We start from the raw sequence: 16,135 nt of genomic DNA, 5'->3' as shown, positions 1-16,135 counted from the left end.
CTTGCCGGAATTACACGCCGGATCCGGAAAAACGCAAGTGTACTGAAAGCATTTGAAGACGGAACCGTCTTCCAAATGCGTTCAGTGTTACTATGGCACCCAGGACGCTATTAAAGTCCTGGTTGCCATAGTAGGAGCGGGGAGCGGGGGAGCAGTATACTTACAGTCCGTGCGGCTCCCGGGGCGCTCCAGAGTGACGTCAGAGCGCCCCATGCGCATGGATGACGTGATCCATGTGATCACATGATCCATGCGCTTGGGGCGCCCTGACGTCACTCTGGAGCGCCCGGGGAGCCGCACGAACGGTAAGTATACTGCTCCCCCGCTCCCCGCTACACTTTACCATGGCTGCCAGGACTTTAGCGTCTTGGCAGCCATGGTAACCACTCTGAAAAAGCTAAATGTCGGCTCCGGCAATGCGCCGAAACGACGTTTAGCTTAAGGCCGGATCCGGATCAATGCCTTTCAATGGGCATTAATTCCGGATCCGGCCTTGCGGCAAGTGTTCCGGATTTTTGGCCGGAGCAAAAAGCGCAGCATGCTGCGGTATTTTCTCCGGCCAAAAAACGTTCCGTTCCGGAACTGAAGACATCCTGATGCATCCTGATGCATCCAGAACGGATTTCTCTCCATTCAGAATGCATTAGGATAATCCTGATCAGGATTCTTCCGGCATAGAGCCCCGACGACGGAACTCTATGCCGGAAGACAAGAACGCAAGTGTGAAAGAGCCCTTACTATAGTAGAATCAGGGGAAGCTGTGACATCCTGCCGGAGGCGAGATGTAGTGGTGACAGTAACTTGGCACTCTTGGAGGTCTTTACAAGGTTCCCAGCTGCCATGACAATCATTCGACATCCCACAACTGCATTCGTGGGATGCGGAACAGAGGACAGAGGGAGCTCCTTATGTTTAACTGCTCAGAAGCTGCAGCTGCTTTTGACTGTGGCATCTAAGCGGTCCGGATCAGAGTAATTTCCATGCCCAGCAGTGAGAATCAGATTCTAGCTGTACAATGTGTATAATAATATAAGTAATAGTACACTGAGGCTTACTTAGGGTCTATTCAGACGTCCGTAGTTCAGGGTCCGCATCCGTTCCTCAATTTTGCTGAATGGGTGCGGACCCATTCATTTCAATGGTAGTTCCATTCCGTGGCCCCACAAAAAAGATAGAGCATATCCTACCTTTGCCCGCAATCGTGGACAAGAATAGTCATTTCTATCACACGGCCGGCCATGGCCTGTATCCGTGTTTTGCAGATCAGCAATACACTTGTGGATGTCTGAATGGACCCTTAACTATCTACCGTGACATACTATTATAGTGCTGTGGTTTAACAGGTTAAAAAAACAGGGACGCTTTCTTACTTTCATTTTTGTTCATGGACCATGGCTGGTTTTGAAGTTTAGCCCCATTCACTTGCCTGAGCATCTATAACATTATAGTGTATTCAGCAAGACCACTTGCCTGAGCATCTTTATCATACTAGTGTATTCAGCAAGACCACTTGCCTGAGCATCTTTATCATACTAGTGTATTCAGCAAGACCACTTGCCTGAGCATTTTTATCATAATAGTGTATTTAGCAAGACCACTTGCCTGAGCATCTTTATCTTAATAGTGTATTTAGAAAGACCACTTGCCTGAGCATATTTATCATAATAGTGTATTTAGAAAGACCACTTGCCTGAGCATCTTTATCTATCATAATACCATGTTCAGCAAGACCGTGTTCACATGCAAAGTCGGTACAGATCCAGACCCTCACAGTCTTAGAATTAAATGTGTCCAAAAACAGTCAAGTTGGAAGTTGTATTATATCGGACCTCTATATACTATGGATAACACCCAGGGACACAATCCCTTACCCTCTTAGATTTACCAGAGGGTCCTGACAGATATAATTGAGAGAAACAACCCCCACCATATCTAATCAATACAATGTCTGTTCAAAGCCAGCGACACTTCCCTCAACTGTACCGTGGTTTAAGAATAAAGCTTCAAACGTTTCCAAAAAAAAAAGAAGAAAAAAGAACAAGAAAAAACCTAATGACCTCATTACTCTAATGGAATATACATACCAATCGGCTTGTCTGGCAATATAAATCAAGCGGTCGAACAGTGTCTTTGCTGAAGCCGCAGTCAATAAGACCATTTTTATTGTACAATGAAAAGTTCTCCAAGGAACAAATTGGCAAGGAAAACAGCGGCTTAGAAAGGTTGTGTGATTATAGAGTGAGGATCCCCTTTGGACTATACAAAAGAGAAGCACGCGGGAGGCGGCGCGCCGGAGCTCGATGAGAGAACAGCCATTTATAGAACTCTTTTCAAAATTTTGACAGGAGTGTATTGGTTCGCTGTCTGGTGCCCCCGGCTGACGGAGATAGACACTTTCTTCTAAGTGTAGTTTGAAATATAATTTGATGCTATTGTTTTACAGTGTTATTATTTATTTAAAAGCACCATTAATTCCAGGTTTACATCTGAGCAGGGGTATACCTCCATAATATCACGTGCATGAACTTAGTAACAGACTGGTGCCGAGAGTTTATAATCTACAGTCTATAAACTGTTAGGCGAGAACATAATGGGTTTCCTCATATTTAGTGATGAGCGAAGTATTCAAAAATTCGATTCGGCTGCTTCACTGAATTTTACAAAAAAGATTTTGTGGCGAAATTACTTTATCACGAAACACATTTCTTTGTAAGTTATTGTGCCACCCCCGTCATTGAACCCCTGAGATGCTGCATTCATAGTTGATCGCGGCATCTGACATTGATAGTACAGTGTAAATTATTATTTTTTATTTATAAAATCACACTTACCTCATTAATTTAATCATGAAGAGCTGGCTGCTGCCATCTGGATTGAAGATCTAGAGTGAAATTCCGCGCTACCCATGATGAAGTCATCACTTCAGCCGGCCTAGTGACATCATAAGTCAACGTGCATGGGATTTCATGCAAGATCTTCAATCAAGATGACGGCAGCCAGCTCTTCGCACTCAAACGGATGAAGTAAGTATGATTTTTTTTCTTTTTTTACCGCCATTCAGGGAAAATTGATTTGCTACCACGAAGCAAGAGGAAACTCGGCTTCGCTGCGAATCAAATTTTCCCTGAAATTGGGATCAAATTCCACTTTGTGGAGTTCAAATTGCTCAACACTATTCATATCAGCATTGCTAAATCAGCAATTATAATATGATCATATATTGTTATCTACTGTATATTACAATCACAATGCCCGAACCCTGTGCAGTTTCTCTAAACCAAACCTCAATGCTTTATGTGTCGACCTTTTCTCCACTTGAATTTGGTTAAGGACTCTAATTTCTGATAAAAACTAATTCAATGCTAATAAAACCCTTCATAGGCTGCAATGCACAACACAACCACTGGGTGATAGTACATAGATAGATATAAACATCTCATGACACGATATCTCATGACACAATATCACAAAATCATGTTTTTACTTTTTCTTCAATCAGGTCATCTGGAGCCACACATCTTAGGATATGCTGAGCCAAGAGCATTGGTAAGGAAGGACACCTCTGTCAGTTCATGGGGTCTTGGAGCTAGCTGCCACCATAATACAGACCCTATCATGTAGCCATCTTGCAATGTTTTGAGAAAAGCCTACACACTTTGACAGTAATGCAGTTGTCTATGTAACCCACTAGATAGGTCAGCCACCAATAATTTTACGGCAAAGCCATGGAGGTTCCTTTGATGATTTCTTAGAATATGAGCTCATATACAGAACAGAGCCGTGACAGGACTTACATATAGGTAGATGAGCCCTCTGTTGGATCTCCATAGACCTTAGATATCATAACGACAAGGTAAGGAAGAATATCACTATACACTTGGTGAAGCCTTTCTTCCAGTGCATGGAGCCATACTACAAGAGCAGGACAACCTGGGAACACAGAACTATGGCATATGCGTGAGCCCATAAGGATGACTGATTAATGCCCTGACCACTGTAAAAAAAAAAAAAAAGGTGGTCATTTTACTCATTTACGCCACTCATCATACACTATATATTCTTGTTTTGATGAATTCTTTATGTGCCGTATTATTTTATCTATTCTAGTTTTAAATTGTTACAATATTCAATTTAAAGAGCTAAATCATGACACCATTGTACAATGAGACCATAGTCGTAGCAATGCCTATTGAAGATCACACACCATATTAAATGAATGCAGAATGTCCAATATTATACACTGCTGCAATCACCTGGATTTAACCTATGGCATACAGAGGTGTCCTTCCTTAGCTTTCTACATGGTTCAACATATCCCGAGATGTGTGGGACAACAAGTTCACAGCTATAAAAAAAAAAAAAAACAAGCATGATTATAAGATATTCTGTCACGAGATGTCTATTCTACATATGTCTATGTATGGCCACCCAGTGGTTGTTCTATAAATTGCAGCCTGTCAAGGGTTTGCCAGTATGAAATCAAAAGCAGATAACACTCCTACTGCTAAAGATGTGCATGCCCTTAAGGGGGTTTATCCTTCTTATCCCTAAAGATACAAAAGATACAGCCAAAACTCCAAATATCTTGCAAAAAAAAAAAAGGTTCCTTTATTCCCGATGCTTGATATAGGCATATAGGCTACGACAGCTTAAACATATCTAGTATATAGGAGAACCTTTTTTTTATTTTATTTTTTATTCCATAACATTTAGAGTTTTTTTCTCTATCCCATGTTTTTTTGTGGGAGAGGGGCTTTGCTTGTATCATATTGAATTGGTTTTATGAGAAATTGGAGTCCTACCAAATTTAAAAAAGAAAAAGCTAAGAGTGGACATCATGCTGATCTTTCTGGTTTTGGAATAGAATACTAGGACTACAGTAAAGACTGACATTTTCAAGGGCAGTGCAAAAGGACAGAGGTAGTGGAAGGGAAATGGAACTGTATCTAACAATATGTCATATATGCCATTCAGGACCATTGGAAAGTTGAGTGACCACTATAATGACTGTCAGATTATGTAACAAAACAAGGGGCGGACTGTGAACTTAAAGTGGCCCTGGGAAAAATCTAAAAGTGGCCCTAATGTTGTTGGTTTAAATTGAAACAAGGTGGGGCAACACAAGTAGATGGGGCGGGCCAATATAAGTTGGCAGGGTCAGCAATACCATAGTGAGACACAGAATGTCATCCCACCTCCCCGGAAGCTGTCCTTCTTTGGTGGATATCCCTTTGTGTGGTTGCCACGTTCTGTCCTTCTCCTCCTCCAGCTGTCTCTAAGATATGGAGGTGAGATGTGGGCCGCAGCACCAAGCCAACCCTACTTTAAGCATGCTACCTGGACTTTCTCTTGACCCCTATAGTGCCCCCAGTAGTTTGTACCCAATCAGTGGCAGTGAGGAGGGCTCAGGTGGTCCTATGGGCATTGGTCCCCCTGGAAAATTCCATGTAGGATCTACGGCCATTCCACCCCTAAACAAAACGAAGGATGCAGACATTTAGAGAACCATTACATGCAGCACTGGACATGAAGCTGAGAGCTGTGTCATGCCCGTTTACAAAGTGGCATATAAGCACTGTGTTTGCAGAACCCTGGGCAAAGCAGATGGATTAGACAGTGATATGCCCTTCTCCTGATATACTGGCACATCATATATAATGAGACTGACTAGGAGGGAGATATAGTTGCCACATTCAAGAGAATGTAGGTAAAGTCTTTCCTGCGATTGAGAAGATAACACATCGGGGCACAACTTGGCCTCATATCATTAACCGATCTTGGCAGCTTGCAATCACTAACCTCCTGAAATCTAGATAGGCGCTGCCCACATGACCAACACATCAGACTGAAATGAACAAGTCTGGCTGCATGAGTCTATACATATCACTGACACCTGACAAGGCTGCAGTGCATTCCTGAAGCATCAGTCTATTTAGCTCATGTCAGATCAGTTTGCTCTAATTCTTTATTTTTTAAGCAGCCCCGGAGAACAGGGAACGTACAAGTCGGACGTCTAGTTAATAGCAGAGGAATAATAAGGAGCTTGATTCTGTTGCATTAATAGTTAAACATTCATCGATAGAGAGAAAAAACAAGACTTGTTTCGTCTGCAATATCAATGCTTTGTATTATGTGCAAATTAGGAGAGCTGCTGTTTTATGAATGTCTAGTGAGTAGAAAGTGTGTTTGTCCCTATCTGGAGGCTTACCGAATGGGAAATGGTTTATTTCTAAATATAGACAAATGAAAACCAGGCTGGGGGTCTGGCTCGGTATGGTTAGACAGCCTACAAAATAGGATTTTACTATTAGTATGCGTTTCATACTGCTTTGCTTATCATAAAATATTTCCAAAATAGAGTATAATTGAAAAATTGGATGCTTCATAGTTGGGCATAATTGAAGGCTTGGTTTGCAGCAGGGCATAGATATAGAGATTTAGTAGGGCATGATTAAGGTACTATGTATTGATATTATAATTAGAGCGTTGGGTAATGAGAAATTTTTACAGTATTTGACTGGACATTGACACGGCATAAATGGAAAATTGATAGTCCAGAAAGTCATAATTGGAGGATTATGGGAAAAGTTGGAGGATTGAAGGTTTAGCAGTAGACCATGTCTGGAAGATCAGCTGTTCTATGGAAGAGCATCATTTGAGGACTGAGTGGTGGCTAAGGAATAATTAGAGGGTTAAGTGATCATAACTGGACAGTTAGGTGTTGGGTAGTAGTGTAGTTGGAGAAATGGGTGTTTGGTAATTCCTGAACCCAAGGTTGGATAATGGAAAATCACTAGAGAATTTGGTATTTTGTAATGTGATAACTCAAGGTTGGGTAGTAGAAAATAGTTGGAGGACTGGGTATATGGTCATGTTAGAAAGTGAGGTGGGTAAATAGAGAATTATTGGAGGATTTGGTGTGTGGTAATTGTACAACTCAGGACTGGGTAGTAGAGAATAGTTAGAGGATGATTTGGTGTGTGGTAATTACACAACTCAGGACTGGGTAGTAAAGAATAGTTGGAAGACAGGTTTAGAGATGAACAAATCAATTTGTAAGTGGCGCATGCACGGTCACTGCTTCAGTGGCAGAAGAAGCTCCTCTCTGTGAGATGTTCCCAGAGGTACAAGTCCCACCTCTGGGACCTGCAACTTTATCGTAAACTGAGCCAGCAAAGTGAAGGAGGGCACACTTAAATGTTTGGCAACTCAATAACTCAAGGTTGGGCAGTACAGAATAGTACAAAGATTGGGAGTTTAGTGATGTGACAAGTTATTATTCAAGGTTGGGTAGTAGAGAATAGTTGGGCTTTGGCAATCTGAGAATTCAAGATTGGGTAGTACAGAAAAGTCAGAGGATTAAGAGCTTGGTAATGTGAGATTTTATACCGTAATTCAAGGTTGGGTAGTAGAGAACAGTTGGAAGATTGGGTGTTTGTTAATCTGAGAATGTCAGGAAATATAGGAGAATGGAAATATAGGAGAATGGAAAGTTTGGTGAAAGAGCATAACTGGTGATTTTAAAGTCTTGTGGTACGGCAAAAATGAAAGATTTTGAACTAATAGAAAAAAATGGAGTGTTCAGTGTTATGATATATTTAATTGAGATTCAGCTGTTTGCTAGTAGGACATTAAAGGAGGACTGAGTGTTTCAAGTAAGACATCATTTGAGGACTGTTGGATAGTATGACACCAGCAATATCATTCAATGGTCCTGATTCCTGTAGGATTTTCCAGTACCAAAGCAAAATGTTCATCTTAAAGCGAGCTTCTGGTTATGAAATTGGCACTAGGGACAGGTTGTCTTGGAACCAAGATCTTCAGCCATATGGGAGAGGTGTACCTCAATAAGTCAGTTAAGGTCAGCTGTCCATAGTGGGATTGGGACTATTTGGAGCAATAGTTGAGGGTTTTATCTTGTTAAGACTGTCGTAAAGAAAAGAACCTACCCCTGAGGATCCAGCTATGTCTCTTGAATATCTGCTCTGCTCAGCTTCATTAGATTGATGTCATCTGTAACAATTTCAATAATTTATTTACAACCCACAGATGTTTTCTTCTTTCTAATCACAGATTATTTCCTTTCCATCTAACATGAATTTTGAAAGCATTTTAACTACAAAAGATATTTTTCTCTTAGCGCCATTTCTCATCTCGCTATATTTGAAGATTCCCTTGGAGATTACTTATATTTTTTAAGCTCTGTGACTTGAGAATTCATTAGCAATCAAATCTATTGCCCAAAAGATATCACTTGCAATTTAATTATTAACATATGTGGGAAAGGCAGGCGATGAAAAATAGGGCACATCAAGTCGACAGGTGCAGGTGACTGGCACTTTGGAGGGAAACAAAGTGGAATTGTTCAGAGGTAAATCGTACAGGAATTTTGCGCTTAGCATCAAAAGGCTATATTAAGGAATAGATTAAATACTTGTCACATAATTCCTCTACAAATGCATTTAAATGAAGGCTAAAAGAATCATATGGTATTAACTCCACTTTTTTCTGTGCTCCCAAATAATTACTACTACCCTACCTCCATGTACTGCTACATTTTCCCTGCAGCAGCCACACACAATCACTTCAAAGGGATCATTCACCTTTGGTGACCATTTCTACAGACCCTACAGTGTGGTTAGACCTGCGGTGGTAATCATACTTACCTGATCCCCACCGCTGGGTTTCGGCTCTATCACTGTGCCAATGGCTCTGCAGGTCCTAGTTCTCCCCACATCAACATCTGATGTGACGCATCTGGTGTGTCCGAATGATTGGCTCCATCGGTCACGTCACTGCTGCAAGCAGTCATTGGCTGCAGTGGTCATGTGACCCAGCATCAAACTGGATACTGATATGGGGAGCCGCAGGATCGGAAGAACCTTGCAGGGCAGCGATGGAGCCAGAATCCAGCTGTGGGGATCAGGTAAGTATGATTACCACTGTAGGTCCGGCCGTGCTGGGGGTCTGTAAAAATGGTCACCAAAGGTGAACAATCCCTTAAAAGCTATTTGTTTGGCCTCATGCACAGACTGTTTGCCAGGGCCACTTTTGTGGTGTTGAAAAGCCGCAAATCTCGGCACACGCCACACTTGCGTCAAAATGTTTAATTTTTTGGTGGGTATTAGTGGGAGGGGGCAGATCGTCCACAGCTTCAGAACTTGCACATGTTATAACTCAAGTCTACCCCACCCCATATCTGGCATAGCTGTGAGTTTTGGTGGCCAGAGATATACCTAATTTATTAAGTGACTTAGGTACATTTTACTCCGGCACACAGGAGTTCAAGACTGGAGTAGGAAACGGCAGTGTTGATAAATCTCCCCCACAATGTCCCTCTGTCTGTACTGCAGACCTATAGGCATTCTATGTGATTCCGTATAGTGTCTCCATGACCTAAAAGCCCCATACACAGCTCATGTACAAAGCTATTCCAGATGCAAGGACGTGTAGGCACTCCGTGTGTCAATGTGTGGTGCCCGTGCCTTCATCATAGTCCACCCTAGAAGCAATGTATTTAGAAGATAATTTTTTTGTGATACAGTATGGGATGTATCAGACCACATTTTTTGCTCCCATTTTGATAGAATTTTGGCCTGTCTTCTGATTATAGCCATGTAAAGGAGGCCTTCAAGATCTATTTAGAACTGTGTGGGTTTTAAGCTAAATTATATCTGTCATAGTTTTATGGCATAAAAATTGGAAAAATGTATAACAAGTAAGTCCTAGGCTAGGTCAGTTTTATTACATTCTATAGTGTTAAGGTGCCATTACACATAAGAGTAAATCTAGCCTATCCCACCGATTTCATTGTGGCTGGCTATCCTATATACTAGCCAACTTTCCTCTGACAGATGTGGTTGAGGGGAAGAAATATCTAACATGTTAAATTTTAACATCCAGTCCTTTTCTTCTCAAGGGGCATTGGCACTGGCAGACGTGTCAAACTGAGCATTGATGGCTTATGGACATTAACTTTGACTTTTATGATAAGGACAGTGCACCCACCACCGCCTCTGTTTGCTGCCATATGGGCTTTGCGTGCTGACATGTGCACAGAGATATTCTCCTCTAAAGGAATTGTTTCTAAGATAGAACCATCATATATAGGGAATCCTGATTTTTGTTTTCAAATTTGATAGGAAATCTGTTTATTTGCCTCTTTATGAAATTGTAGGCCCAGAAAGGTACAGTACGGGCCCATATACTTGCAAATCTGAGGTTGCACAGAGCCATACTATGGACATGTGCATGAGCACTCATCAAACTGTTGGGTACAATGCAGACATAATGGCTAGATATTGTTCAAAAACTGACCACAAGTGATTGCAACTGGTTCTCTGTATGTTCCTCTTGATTTTGGATTTACATGTCCCTCTCTCATCTTTTCATTCCTAATTTCCTTGATTAGATTCCCTCCCTTGACCTTGCTAAAGTATTTAGCTGTAACCCCTCTTAGGCAGCGAGTAGAGATGAGCGAATTTCTTATTTGCTTCGTAACTAATTACTTCGTCACAAAGCGCATTTTTTAAGTAGCGGGTGCCAGTGGCATAGGGATCGCCATAGCAACCATAGCAGTGGCTATGGGGCCCGTCCGGACCGCATTCAGTTTTTTTATTTTTTATTTATTAACACAGACACTACACACAGGCAGCCAGGCAGTGGCGTAACTACCGGGGAAGCAGCTTCTTCGAGGCCCGGGCTGCCAGTTTATGTGTGACAGTTTATTTTCAAGTTAGTTAAATATCGATTCTTGTCTTAATGTTCACAGCAGCAGCGGCTGACCAGGCCCCCTCGCTAATGTGATCTAATCTTACTGTCTCTTAAAGTCTCCTGATGTGTCTGGGATTCGAACCCACAACCTCCAATGTATCAGTGTATCAGAGGCAAAGCATTTACCCACACAGCCATAAAGGCTGCATTGCAACTGATTGAAAAAAATATGAGACTTCTACTGTTATAGCTGGCTAAGTGTACATCTATACACATGACAGCTGCCCCAACACACCCAGCACTGCTATATCTCTATATGAAAGCTGTCCCAGCACACTCAGCTCTGCTATATCTCTATATATGAGCAGCTGTCATGTGTATAGATGTACACTTAGCCAGCTATAACAGTAGAAGTCTCATATTTTTTCAGTCAGCAGCAAGGCAGCTCTTATGGTCTTGTGGTTAAGTGCTTTGCCTCTGATACAGAAGGTCATGGGTTTGAATCATAGCAGAAACTTTTCTGAAATACAAGCACTGATTCTATATATGGACATACAGGGCGGGACACAGGAAGAGGCTGCATCGCATCGCTGACATGGAGGTAAGTAGAAGTGTTTATTATTTTTTTTTAATACCCGACTGTTACTGCCATGGGGGGAGCGGGGGGCACTTGATACTGGCACATGGGGAGGGGGGTTGGCAGCTGATACTGGCACCTGGGGGGGGGTTGGCACCTGATACTGGCACATGGGGGGGAGAGGGGTTGGCACCTGATACTGGCACCTGATACTGGCACCTGGGGGGGGAGGGGGGGTTGGCACCTGATACTGGCACATGGGGGGAGAGAGGCACCTGATACTGGCACATGGGGTGGGAAGGGAGAGAGGCACTTGATACTGGCACTTTTTTTGTGGGGGGGTGGCACTATGATACAGGGACATGGGGGAGGAGAGAGGCACTTGATACTGACACCTGGGGGGGAGGGGGGGTTGTCACCTGATACTGACACATGGGGGGGAGAGAGGCACCTGATACTGGCACCTGGGGGGGGAGGAGGGTTGGCACCTGATACTGGCACCTGGGGGGGAGAGAGGCACCTGATACTGGCACATGGGGGGGAAGAGGGGTTGGCACCTGATACTGGCACATGGGGGGAGGGAGAGAGGCACTTGATACTGGCACTTTTTTTGTGGGGGGGATGGCACTATGATACTGGGACATGGGGGGAGGAGAGAGGCACTTGATACTGGCATGTGGGGGGGTTGGCACTTGATACTGGCACATGGGTGGGTTTGGCACTATGATACTGGCACATGAGGGGGGAGAGGCACTTGATACTGGCACTTTTTTGGGGGGGAGATGGCACTATGATACTGGGACATGGGGGGGAAGAGAGAGGCACTTGATACTGGCACATGGGGGGGTTTGGCACTATGATACTGGCACATGGGGGGTGGGAAGGAGAGAGGCACTTGATACTGGCACATTGGGGGGGAGATGGCACTATGATACTGGGACATGTGGGGGGGGGGAGAGAGGCACTTGATACTGGCACATGATGGGGGGGGCATCTATGGGGACACTTACTGGCACATTATTGGGGGGAATTATGGGGGACATTAGGCCGGCAGCCTATCAGAGGCCGGACACTGAGGGGCATCTACTGGGGCACTATATATGGGGCATTTTATACTGGTACATTATGGGGGGCACTAGCAGGAAGGAGGGAGAGGAGCACTATGGGGGAATTTACTGGGGGCACTATATAGGGGTATTTTATACTGGGACATTATGGGGGCACTATGGGGACATTAGCTCAACTGGGGGCATTACAAGGGGGTATTTTTGCACTGTCACATTATAAGGAGAATTATTACTACTGGGGGGGGGGCATTATGGTGGGCTTTATTACTCCCCCATGGTATGACCCCCTTGTAGCAGCACCAGCCTCTCCCTGCTCTGCTATCCCTCTGCCCCTTCTCCAAATCCTTATTATGAAATCTTTCTCATTAGGATAAAGCACAACATCAGCTCCGCCGAGCCCCCGGCCAAGTGTTGAAGTGGTGTCCAAGATCCCCAAGAGTCAAGTAACTGTAAGTTTTCATATGAAATATGTTTATGTTATACACATTTAGCATCCACTGTGCCACACAATATACAGTATACCGCTACACTGTGCCGAAGGAGTGGGGTTTACACAGGAGGAGGGAGGTGCGAAGCGCGCTGGAGGGGCCTTTACAAATATTTGCTGTGGGGCCCAGTCACTTCTAGTTACGCCCCTGGCGGGTGCAATGACAGGGAGCTGCGATAGCGCTGCCCCCGTCATTGTGCCCCTCAGATGCCGCGTTCATACATGATCACTGCATCTGAGTGTAAAATTAACAGTAAACATTTTTTTTAATCAAACTTATCGCCTCCATTTGCTCGCGACGGGCTGGCCGCTGCCATCTTGCTTAAAGATCTCGCTCGAAATCCTGTGCGGCGCGAGATTACGTCATCGCGCCGGCTGGTGTGGTGATGTATGACGTCATCACGCCGGCCGGCGTGATGATGCAATCGCTCGTCGCACGGGCTGGCGGCCTGTCGCGAACAAATGAAGGAGGTAACTTCGAATTTTTCAGCTTTTTATGCTATTTCAGGTTAAATCAATTCACTGATATGAAGCACGAGAAAATTCGGCTTCTAGGCAAATAAAATGTATCCTGAAATTCGGGTGGAATACCATCTTCGTGGGATTCAATTCGCTCATCTCTAGCAGCGAGCATCGGGAGCCCCTTACTATGGTACATGCCGTTTGATTCCCTCACACACTACGTTCCTATGTAATTGTGCAGCTCTCAGCTCAACTGGCAGATTATGCATCATTCAGTCAGCACAAAGCAGATCAGCTCTAGGGAAGAAAAGGCCCCTGTTTACTTTATACATGTGTTTCAGAGCAAATCATGATTTGAAGGCAGCAGGAAGGGTGGCTTCTACGTCTTGCTGCACCAAGGTGGAAAAATGCCACCCATATTATTATTTTTTGTCAGATTATAGATTTGAAGACTTGCAGTGATGAAAAACCCAACCTCCTGTCTAAAGCATTAAAGCTGTTCTCTTTATCCGTTTCCTTCCCATCATGGCAATGCCTGTGTTGGTAAAGTCATCCTATTCTAAATATGGAGAGCATAGAGATCTTATGTCACACGCTTGACTAGAAACGTTTGATCGTTTGTTTTTAAAGGAGACAACTTTACACGGTACACGGTTGCTCGATACTCGCTGACAGCGCCTCCGCTCAATCATCCCGTCACAATGTGCACAAACTGGAGATTGTGCTAAGTCGTAGTCTTACGTGGGCGCCTGTCAGAACCCACCAGGGTTAATTCATTGCTATAGAGAAATCCACACAGAAGAAACTTACTAGTGGAGAAAAGTAGACTTGGGTCTTTGCTGTGCTGAGATGTTAAAGGGGTAACATAGTTTATAAGGTTAAAAAGACATCTGTCCATCCAGTTCGGCCTGTCATCCTGCAAGTTGATCCAGAGGAAGGCAAAAAAACCTGTGAGGTAGAAGCCAATTTTCCTCATTTTAGGGGGAAAAAATTCCTTCCCGACTCCAATCAGGCAATCAGAATAACTCCCTGGATCAACGACCCCTCTCTAGTAGCTATAGCCTGTAATATTATTACACTCCAGAAATACATCCAGGCCCCTCTTGAATTCCTTTATTGTACTCACCATCACCACCTCCTCAGGCAGAGAGTTCCATAGTCTCACTGCTCTTACCGTAAAGAATCCTCTTCTATGTTTGTGTATTTCACAAAGGAACTTGCCTTAAATGTAATGTCAGGACTACTTACATGTAGACAGTCACTCTGGCGATCAGATGTGTCATTCTGCCACATTCACTACTGGTCATGTAGCCAAACAACTCTGCGTGTCTGTAGGTGTTGCTGATGATATCTCCCCACGCACCTCCCAAACCCTCCCTCTCCTTCTGACGTTGATGGAGGAGTATCTACCATAAGGGGACAGGTGGTTGTTACCGCTGACCACCAATATCCTAAGTTTCGGATGTGGTCATGCAGAGGCGTACCTAGAGCATTTGGCACCCGGGGCGAACCCTTTGTTTGGCACCCCCTCCCTCCCCCCCAAGAAAGTTAAGAAAACATGCACAAACCTTTTTCAATGTTTTCAATAATATTTATAAATAAAAATAAAACCCCTTAATAAAATAAACCTCTGCACACCGCCTTAACGAAATAAACCCATTAACCCCCCTTAATAAAACCCATTAACCACCCCTTAATAGACCCCTTAACCCTTCCTTAATAAAATAAAAACCTGCACCCCCTTAAAAAAATCACTTTCCATCTGCACCAAAAAGAAAAAAAATCCAAATCCCCATCAATAAAATGAACAAATCCTGCACCCCCCCTTAATTACACCCTCTCTTCTCCCCTTAATTACACCCCCTCCCTTAATAACACCCCCCCTTAATTACACCCCCTCCCTCCCCACCTTAATTACACCCCCTCCCTCCCCACCTTAATTACACCCCCCTTAATTACACACACCCCCCTTAATTACAACCCCTCTCTTCTCCGCTTAATTACACCTCCTCCCTTACTTACACCCCCCCTTAATTACACCCCCTCCCTCCCCACCTTAATTACACACCCCCTCCCTTAATTACACCCCCTCTCTTCTCCCCTTAATTACACCCCCTCCCTTAATTACACGTCACCTCCTCCCTTAATTACACCCCCTCCCTCCCCACCTTAATTACACCCCCTCCCTTAATTACACCCCCCCTTAATTACACACTCCCCCCCTTAATTACACCCCCTCCCTCCCCACCTTAATTACAAACCCCTCCCTTAATTACACACACACATCCCTTAATTACACCCCCCCCCTTAATTACAAACCCCCACTTAATTACACACACACACACCCCTTAATTACACAATTATTTACTCACATTTTGCTGATGCCTCAGGCTCCGTTGTGTTTCCATTTCCGTTACCTTTTTCCGTTCCGTTTTTCCGTATGGCATATACAGTATACAGTAATTACATAGAAAAAATTGGGCTGGGCATAACATTTTCAATAGATGGTTCCGCAAAAACCGAACGAATTCGGAAGACATACGGATGCATTTCCGTATGTGTTCCGTTTTTTTTGTGGACCCACTGACTTGAATGGAGCCACGGAACGTGATTTGCGGGCAATAATAGGACATGTTCTATCTTTCAACGGAACGGAAAAACGGAAATACGGAAACGGAATGCAAACGGAGTACATTACGTTTTTTTTTTTTGCGGAACCATTGAAATGAATGGTTTGTATATGGACCGTATACGGAACGCAAAAAACGGCCCGCAAAACGGAAAATAAAACGGTAGTGTGAAAGAGGCCTTAAAGGTGTTCTAATCTAA

The sequence above is a fragment of the Bufo bufo genome, chromosome 1, assembly GCF_905171765.1.
Source record: "Bufo bufo chromosome 1, aBufBuf1.1, whole genome shotgun sequence".
Lineage (NCBI taxonomy): Eukaryota > Metazoa > Chordata > Amphibia > Anura > Bufonidae > Bufo > Bufo bufo.
The sequence above is the reverse complement of the archived record's forward strand: the minus strand, read 5'-3'. Positions refer to the sequence as shown.